Source organism: Rhinichthys klamathensis, unplaced genomic scaffold, assembly GCF_029890125.1.
Source record: "Rhinichthys klamathensis goyatoka isolate OS25496 unplaced genomic scaffold, OSU_Roscu_1.1 h1tg000653l_1, whole genome shotgun sequence".
Lineage (NCBI taxonomy): Eukaryota > Metazoa > Chordata > Actinopteri > Cypriniformes > Leuciscidae > Rhinichthys > Rhinichthys klamathensis.
In genome coordinates, this window is record NW_026607097.1 from 71,291 (window position 1) to 79,152 (window position 7,862).

At 39.2% G+C, this 7,862-nt stretch overlaps 1 pseudogene; it reads right to left on the reverse strand.

The window, feature by feature from the left end:
- Nucleotides 1-854: 854 nt before the first annotated feature.
- Nucleotides 855-4,464, reverse strand: LOC130076461 (interferon-inducible GTPase 5-like; annotated as a pseudogene).
- Between the last annotated feature and the right edge of the window lie 3,398 nt (nt 4,465-7,862).

Genomic DNA, 7,862 nt, shown 5'->3' on the forward strand with positions numbered 1-7,862 from the left:
GTATCACCATGCAAATTAAACATTTGCAAGTTTCTCTCTTTTATATAGGCTTATGACCAAAACAACTATTTCATTACTTGCCTTCCACCTATACAGATAACTAAATTTAGCTTTATGGTTGCTTGGATGCAAATCTAAAAACACAGTTTTAACTTGCTGAATCCAGTTTAAACTTGCAGAGAGATCTGGTATCAAACCTGTTTGGAACTGTACAGTCAAACAATGTTCTTTTCAGTTATGCAATATTACTGCAATATATATAAAGGGGTATTCTAGCCCAGCGATCACCTTGAAATCAATTTGACATCAAAAGTTAGTCAAGACTTGATCAAGATACTGCATATCCTTTTAAGGTCAGTTTGAAAGGCAATGTCTTCCAGTGGTAATTAGTGTGAAAAGAGAAAGTTAATACCCACACTGAAATTGGTTTATGTATGCAGGTCAATATGTCAATACGTCAATTTGAATTTCATATTTGACCTGGTTTTTGATGTTGATTTTGACATCAATTTGATGTCTTTTCAACATAAATTGCCCACTGGGCTGGAAACAATAAAACAAAAAACTAAGAAGAAATATATGAACATCACAATTTAATGTGTGTTTCCCTCATATGATTATGTAGTATCCACAATATATAGTTTTCACTAATTTACAGGATAGACATTCTACAATAAAATCAAATGATGAATTGCTATGACAGCTAAGGAGCAAACACAAACATAGAACAAAGGAAACAGGAAACAAAGATGAGCAAACTATGTACTTTCCGAAAGAATGAACTTGTAAGTATGCAGAATATTACATGCTTTGCAACCACTGGTTAAATATGCGGTTATGTTAAATCTGTCTAATTACACTTCAGTCTCCAGTAAAGCCATTAGCACATTCCTGGCATCTTCTGCTATGTCATTCAGAGCTCTCTTCAGCATTGTTGATACTGCCCAATAGGACATTGCTCCTGCCGCTACAGAGCCTAAAAGGGGCACAAACCTAACAACTGACTCAACAGCATCTTCTGTTACCAGAAAGGATGCATCTCTTAGTATGGATAAGATTGAACCTGTACATATTCCTTTATGCCAAACTGACTTCATCAGACTCTCTATAGTCTCTATACTCTTTCCAGACCTTTCACAAAGCTTCTCCAAAGATTGCTTATCAAGACCAAAGACGTTGCAGTACTTCTCTATCTCAATTGCTATGATGGCTAAATCTGGAAAGACCAGGTACAGGAATTGCAGCCATACAAGCAGACAGAAAGGCTGCACATGCAATATTTTCCTCTAGAGCTTTCTTCTTTTTCTCATTAATATCGTGTGTGATATTTGGCACAGCCAACATCAGCACACGTCTCTTATGCTGTGGAAGCTCTTTCTCCATCCCCTCCTGCAGTTGACTTAAATCATACTTGCCGAACTCCCAACCAGAGATCAGGAACACGACAGCATCTTCTATACCGATCTTTCTCAGACCTGTAAAAATGAATAAAATAAAGGTTTTATGAGTGATGTAATCATAATCAAAGGATTATTGTATTATTCATTAAACAATATTTATCATTAATTATGATCATGCATGTTAATATCAGTTTTATTAAAGATATATCCACAAGAAAGCATAATGTTAATGACAACCTGAAAAAATGTTATAGCTCTGTTTGCGAAACATTGCCATATCATTAACTAAATAAACTAACCGTTTTCACAGTCCTTCCGTATGGTATCCACTGTCTTTCTATGGTCAAAGTTTTTCTTTCTCTTTTCAGCCTTAATGCTTAAGTCCATTTTGGAACGAATAAAATAAAACCTTTTCCCCATTCTCATGATCTCTTTAGCCAGCTGAGTGTGGCATTCTCTGAACCGATCCGAAGCAATGATGATGAAAAAATCATAGCGTTCAAACTGAACCAGTTTAAGATACTCGTCGGCTTGGAAGTTTGGTGTTCCAATGCCAGGAAGATCCCACACTTTCACATTTTTGTATTTAGGGTGAAGGTAAACCTCTGGTTCTGTAGTAGTTTCCACTACACCCGCCTTAGCAGAGCCTTCATCTTCATCTCCTAAACCCCTGAATGCATTGACAAACGTGGACTTTCCAGAACCTGACTCTCCTGTTACACCAATGTTAAGTTCCACAAGATCTTGCTGTTTGAGGTATTCTTTGATTGTGTTTGTCGCTGATGGAATATCTTGAGTAGAAATCATTTCTTGAAGCTTCATCAGCTCGTCTGTTATGTCAAAGTAATTGGCAGACGACATCTAAAAATGTGTTGGAATACAAACATAAGCCTCATGATTGGAATATCATATATAAGTACAAATGTGTAGATATCTCAATCAGAGACAAACTCTTACCTTTATGCTTACAGATCAAATGCTTGAAGCACAGTTGTTTCCTTCACAAAGGGGTGCTAATGGTATATAAAGAAAGTTTAATACATTCAGTTAGAGAATTACTGGTGGGACCCATATAGTAACAGAATACAAATACGTTCTATTAAATTTAGTCATTAGAAAATGTGTTTTATATATAAGTTTTTTTTAAGTTGAACAAGTGATGCAGGAAGATATACATTTCTCATTCTTACCAAATATTTCTGAGCAAGAAGGCTCTGGAAGATGCAACTCGAAGTATCAAAGCTTGTGAGAGTATACACCTAAAAATCAGATATATGATCAGAGCAGGATACACCCAAACCCTTTCACTTGCTTTCACAATCCCCAGTAACAAGTCAAATGGACAAATAAATGGTTCCTTTGTTAAATCATATATGTGCAAGTGGCATGAGAGGATCAGCACTTGTTACAAAGAGGACAACAACCTGTAGACTTAATAAATTATGCATGGGTAAACCTTGCAGTTTGATCTTGGATAAATAAAACAATAGGAGGACTGGCCTGTAATTGCATCTTAAACTCTTAAAAACTCTGAATTTTATTAACAACACAATATTTGTCATTGCTGACTGGTCCCGGTGGAAGAAAAGGTATAAATCTGGTGCACTTTGAAGTAAAAAAAAAAAAAAAATGAAGAGCTCCAACCCATATTCAGTGAGCAAATTGACTTGTACCTGAACTTAAAAGGGGACTCAAACCTCTTTTTAGTTGTGATATAGTGTCTCATACCTACTCCTGATATAGTGTCTCAGTCTACCTATACTACTACTACTACACCTACTACTACTACTACACCTACTACTACTACTACTACACCTACTACTACTACTACTACACCTACTACAACAACACCACCACCTACTACTACAACAACAACAACACCTACTACTACTACTACTACTACTACTACCACCACCACTACTACTAATACTACACCTACTACTACTACTACTACTACAACTACTACTACTTTATCCTTATGACAGTAATATATTGTAAAACAAATGCATTGAAAAATAAATGAAACTTTCATAATTAGTTTTGTCCTAATTTCTATACTACATTATCCTTATGACAGTAATAGCTATATATTGTAAAACAAATGCACTGAAAAACAAATGAAACTTTCATAATTAGTTGTGTCCTAATATCTATACATGCAAGAGATAAACCCGTGAGCATTTATTTTGACGGAAACTGCAGTCAAGCTTTTATTTTGGCTGAAAACAAGTTTACAAACACGTCTCATTACAAATCTAGTAAAATACTGTAATCGTCAAATATGTAGATGTGAAAATAATGCATAACAGCATTCCTAAACGCACGCTAAACTCTCATGCACAGATGGAGTTCACTGCATTCATTCACTGTGAACTGAGACTCGGAGCGGATCAGGGGATGATCATGTGAGTGAAGTGCGCACTTTTATTTGTGCAGTGCAAACAGGCAGTCTTTTGATAAGGACACAAAGCCTTATCGCGCTTTCAATTTTAGTTTGTTTGACAGCAATTGTGCAAAACAATTATTATGAGAGGTTTAAATATATTTTCCGGCCCCACTGTAGTTAATGAATGGGAATGTAATTTGGCGTAACACAGTGAGGCTAAGGCCCACTCTCTGCCCACAGACTGAGGACACACAAATAATCAGAGGTGTAAAGTCCAGGTTCAGAAAGTAAAAGTCCTCCTCAGTATTTTTTCCAATCACCTGGATTTGCTAATAAGCACAGTTTTTCAACCAGGAGATAGAAGTAGTTAGTGAAAACAGCTGACTGAGTTCATGGGTGGAATAAACATATGGCAGGACTTTTACTTTCTGACCCCTGGACTTTACCTCTGCAAATTAGGTAGGCCTATTCAAACTTTGTATCAAAACAACAGAAACCCTCCATATCATTTTCATTTGCCTTTTTTCTGTTCACTCGTAAGACATGTAGGGGATAGTCTTAAAATCCAATCACATGCAAAGGACAGGACAAAAGAATGAAAACAATGTTCATGTATCTGTGTGAGTGCGATTTCATACTTTTTGTTATCCAAATGCAAATATACTCAAATATACTCATGCAAATATACTCATGCAAATATACTCATGGAAATATACTCATGGAAATATACTCATGTAAATTCAACATCCTGTTTTGATCTTTATCTTCGACTAAGAAAGTAAGCATGAGTTTGTTTGCAAAAAAGTGCACCAGAACCCAATTTTTATACAATATGCACAGTGTTTCCTATAGGATTTTTTTCCAGCTGTGGTGGCAGGTCAATTTCAACAGTGGAGGGGGCATCGCCCATGAGTGATTTCCATTGAACCTTACCCAAGAATCATGAGCACTCACACACAGGCCACTTTCTGAGGAATTGAAGAATTAAAACCAACCATCTCTATCAAAACAAATTACGCACAATATATATTTGCAAAGATATAAAGTGCCACAGTAAGAGAAGGTTATATTCATAATATATGTAGAATCACCTAATTAAATTAAACAACACAGGAAAAAAAAAAAGAAAAGGAAAAAAGAAAAATGTCCAAAAAAATTGGACATGAAATAGCCCTATGTTAAAATAATTGTAAACATCAATATATCAATATATTATTCTTCATTCAGTTCTATGGAACATACTCAGATTTAACAGATTTATTTTTTGACTAATTATCAAAATAAAGTAGGCCTATAGTCCTACAAAGCTATTATTACCAGAGCATGTGATCAGACCGGGGCTGCGTTCAGCGCCGACAAAACGTTGCAGAACGTTTCTTAAACAGAAACGGTGATGCGTTGAACGCACTGTTGTGATGACGCAAGAGTTGCAACTACGGCAGCTGAGAAGGCTTTTTGTGTTCTTTGTGAAGAATTTTCGGAGCCTGATGAAGTCGGTATAAATATGTTTAATACTACAAAATATGCCCGATGTTACAGTTACTGCACTTGCCGCCAAGAACACAAGAGAACATCCCAATCGAGTGAAGGGATTTGTGGAAACTGAAATGGAAGCACATCTTACCTAATAAAGAGTAAAACACATCTATTTAGGCTCACATTCTTGTTGTTCATAATGTTTTATTAATATTCTGTATTTTCTTTCTCATTTTTAGGAAAAGCACTTTACATGCATTGTTTATTTCTATACCAAATGTCACACACTTGCAATGAAGCTAAAAATATAAACAACTACATCATTATGTTGATATCCTATATTTTTACAATAATACTTACGACAAACATGTCTTCTGATATCCTTAGTTGTTGCGTATCGAACACATTTGTAAATTACTTCCATTGTGCGAGTTCTCTTTAATACCGTGTGCTTTATATACATGTTGCTGCTGATTGGACTGCAGTTCTGACACGCCCACCAAACAAGAGAAAACGTCTCTGGTTACTCACGTAACCGTAGTTCCCTGAGAGGAGAGAACGAGACATTACGTATGGGGAAATCCATTTTCCTCGAATCATGAAGTCTGATAGAATAACTCTTTTGCTTGCAAATAGCCAATGGCGGTCCCGCCATCACCTGATTGGCTGACACTGCTCAATATAGGTGACGGCGGGCGCCAAAAACCTCAGAATCTTAGCTGAACGAGAGTAAGGAGACTGAGAGTCCCTCCCACACGGCAGGTTACGTAATGTCTCGTTCCCTCCTCTCAGGGAACTACGGTTACGTGAGTAACCAGAGACGTTCCCTTATCGAGTCGGTCTCTCGACATTACGTATGGGGAACAATAAAACCCCCGCCGCGTGGGAGAACCCCGCCCAGCTCTCAGGAACAGACACCGGACCTGGTTGAAACATCTATTGGCACAGAGCCAACTCGGCATCTGCACCAACGAAGGCCTCTCCCATCAAGCTAAGCACGCTGAACTGAATGGAGGGAGATTGCAGCAAAGTGATTGGTGCTTAGGAAAATACTGCCGGCTATGAATATGGGCATAACAAAGGGCACAATATAGTGAACATGATAGCTATGCTAATAATAACTCGCACTGTCTGACGACTAGTCGAACCGTGGCTAGAGCGCGCGCCATCGGGGCAGTCTAGCCTAGTCCAACGACAGCTCAGCTTTCTCCCCCTGCACTGACAGACATGTGGTGCGAATGAAGGGATATCCAAGTTATAGAATCTCGCGAAGGTATTACGAGACGACCAACCTGACGCGAAACAAATGTCTTGAATAGACATGCCTTTCGCCCACGCCCATGATGACGCCAAACTCCTAGTGGAGTGGGCGTGCACCCCTATAGGGAAACGGCTTCCCGGGAAGCATAAGCCAGCCAGTGCACAGCCTCCACTATCCAGTGAGATAGCCTCCGTTTCGACAACGCGCCGCCTCTTAGCACCCGCGTAGCAGACGAAGAGCTGCTCTGAAGTTCGAAACTGGCTAGTTCTGTTCACATAAGCACGCAGGGCACGCATGGGGCACAAAGCGTACTTCTGAGACTCTGAAACACTGACCTCATCCGGGCAAAATGCTGGAATTGTGACCACCTGGGCTCTGATGAATATACGCAGTAGATAATAGCCCCATAATAGCATAGCACCTCAGTAACAACAACACATAGCTGTAGCTCCAACTGTGAGTAGACGAGTTAGCACAGAATAGCCAGTTGCACTGAAGGAAACGGGGCAACATAACAGCATAGCACATGTACGTAACAGCATCGGTCGCTGTGGCGCATCCATGCATGTACATAACGCAGCATAAGTCGCCTTAGCGACAGAACTGCGTAGAGACAGAGACTGAGATGTACAGTTCGATCAGGATGGCTAGCTGCACGGAACGGGGCAGCATTACAGCATAACACATGGTAAATTGCACATCCGTGTACGTACATACATCCAGAAACTGTGAGTATGCACGGTAGATTAAGATAGCTAGTTTTGCACTGAAAGAAACAGAGCAACAAAATAGCAACACACGTCCTTATACGTACATAAGTGCAGTGTAGTCGCTGTAGCGACAAACTGAATATGCAGTTAGATAGGATAGCTGGTTGTTGCACTGAATGATAGAGGGCAACATAACAGCATAACACATCAGAGTGCACATTTTAAACATCTGCGTGTATAATGCAGCTCAAGTCGCTGAAGCGACCGAAACTCCATGAATATGCGCACACAATGGTCCATTACATTGAAGGGCAGCATAACGCTTCAATATCTACACAGATGTAACGCAAGTCGCCGTAGCGACGACTGAGACTATGCACAAGCATAGGTACATTTTTGTGTACAAAAAACACAGCGTCAGAGGCATAGCGACATCGACTGTGAATACGTCGTTAATCGGAATAGCCGGCTGCACTGAGGTTACAGGGCAACATATAACGGCATAAATCATAGACACATATCAATGTACATAACACAGCGTCAGTGGCATAGCGACATCGACTGTGAATGCGTAGTTAATCGGAATATCCGGCTGCACTGAGGGTACAGGGCAATATATAACGGCATAA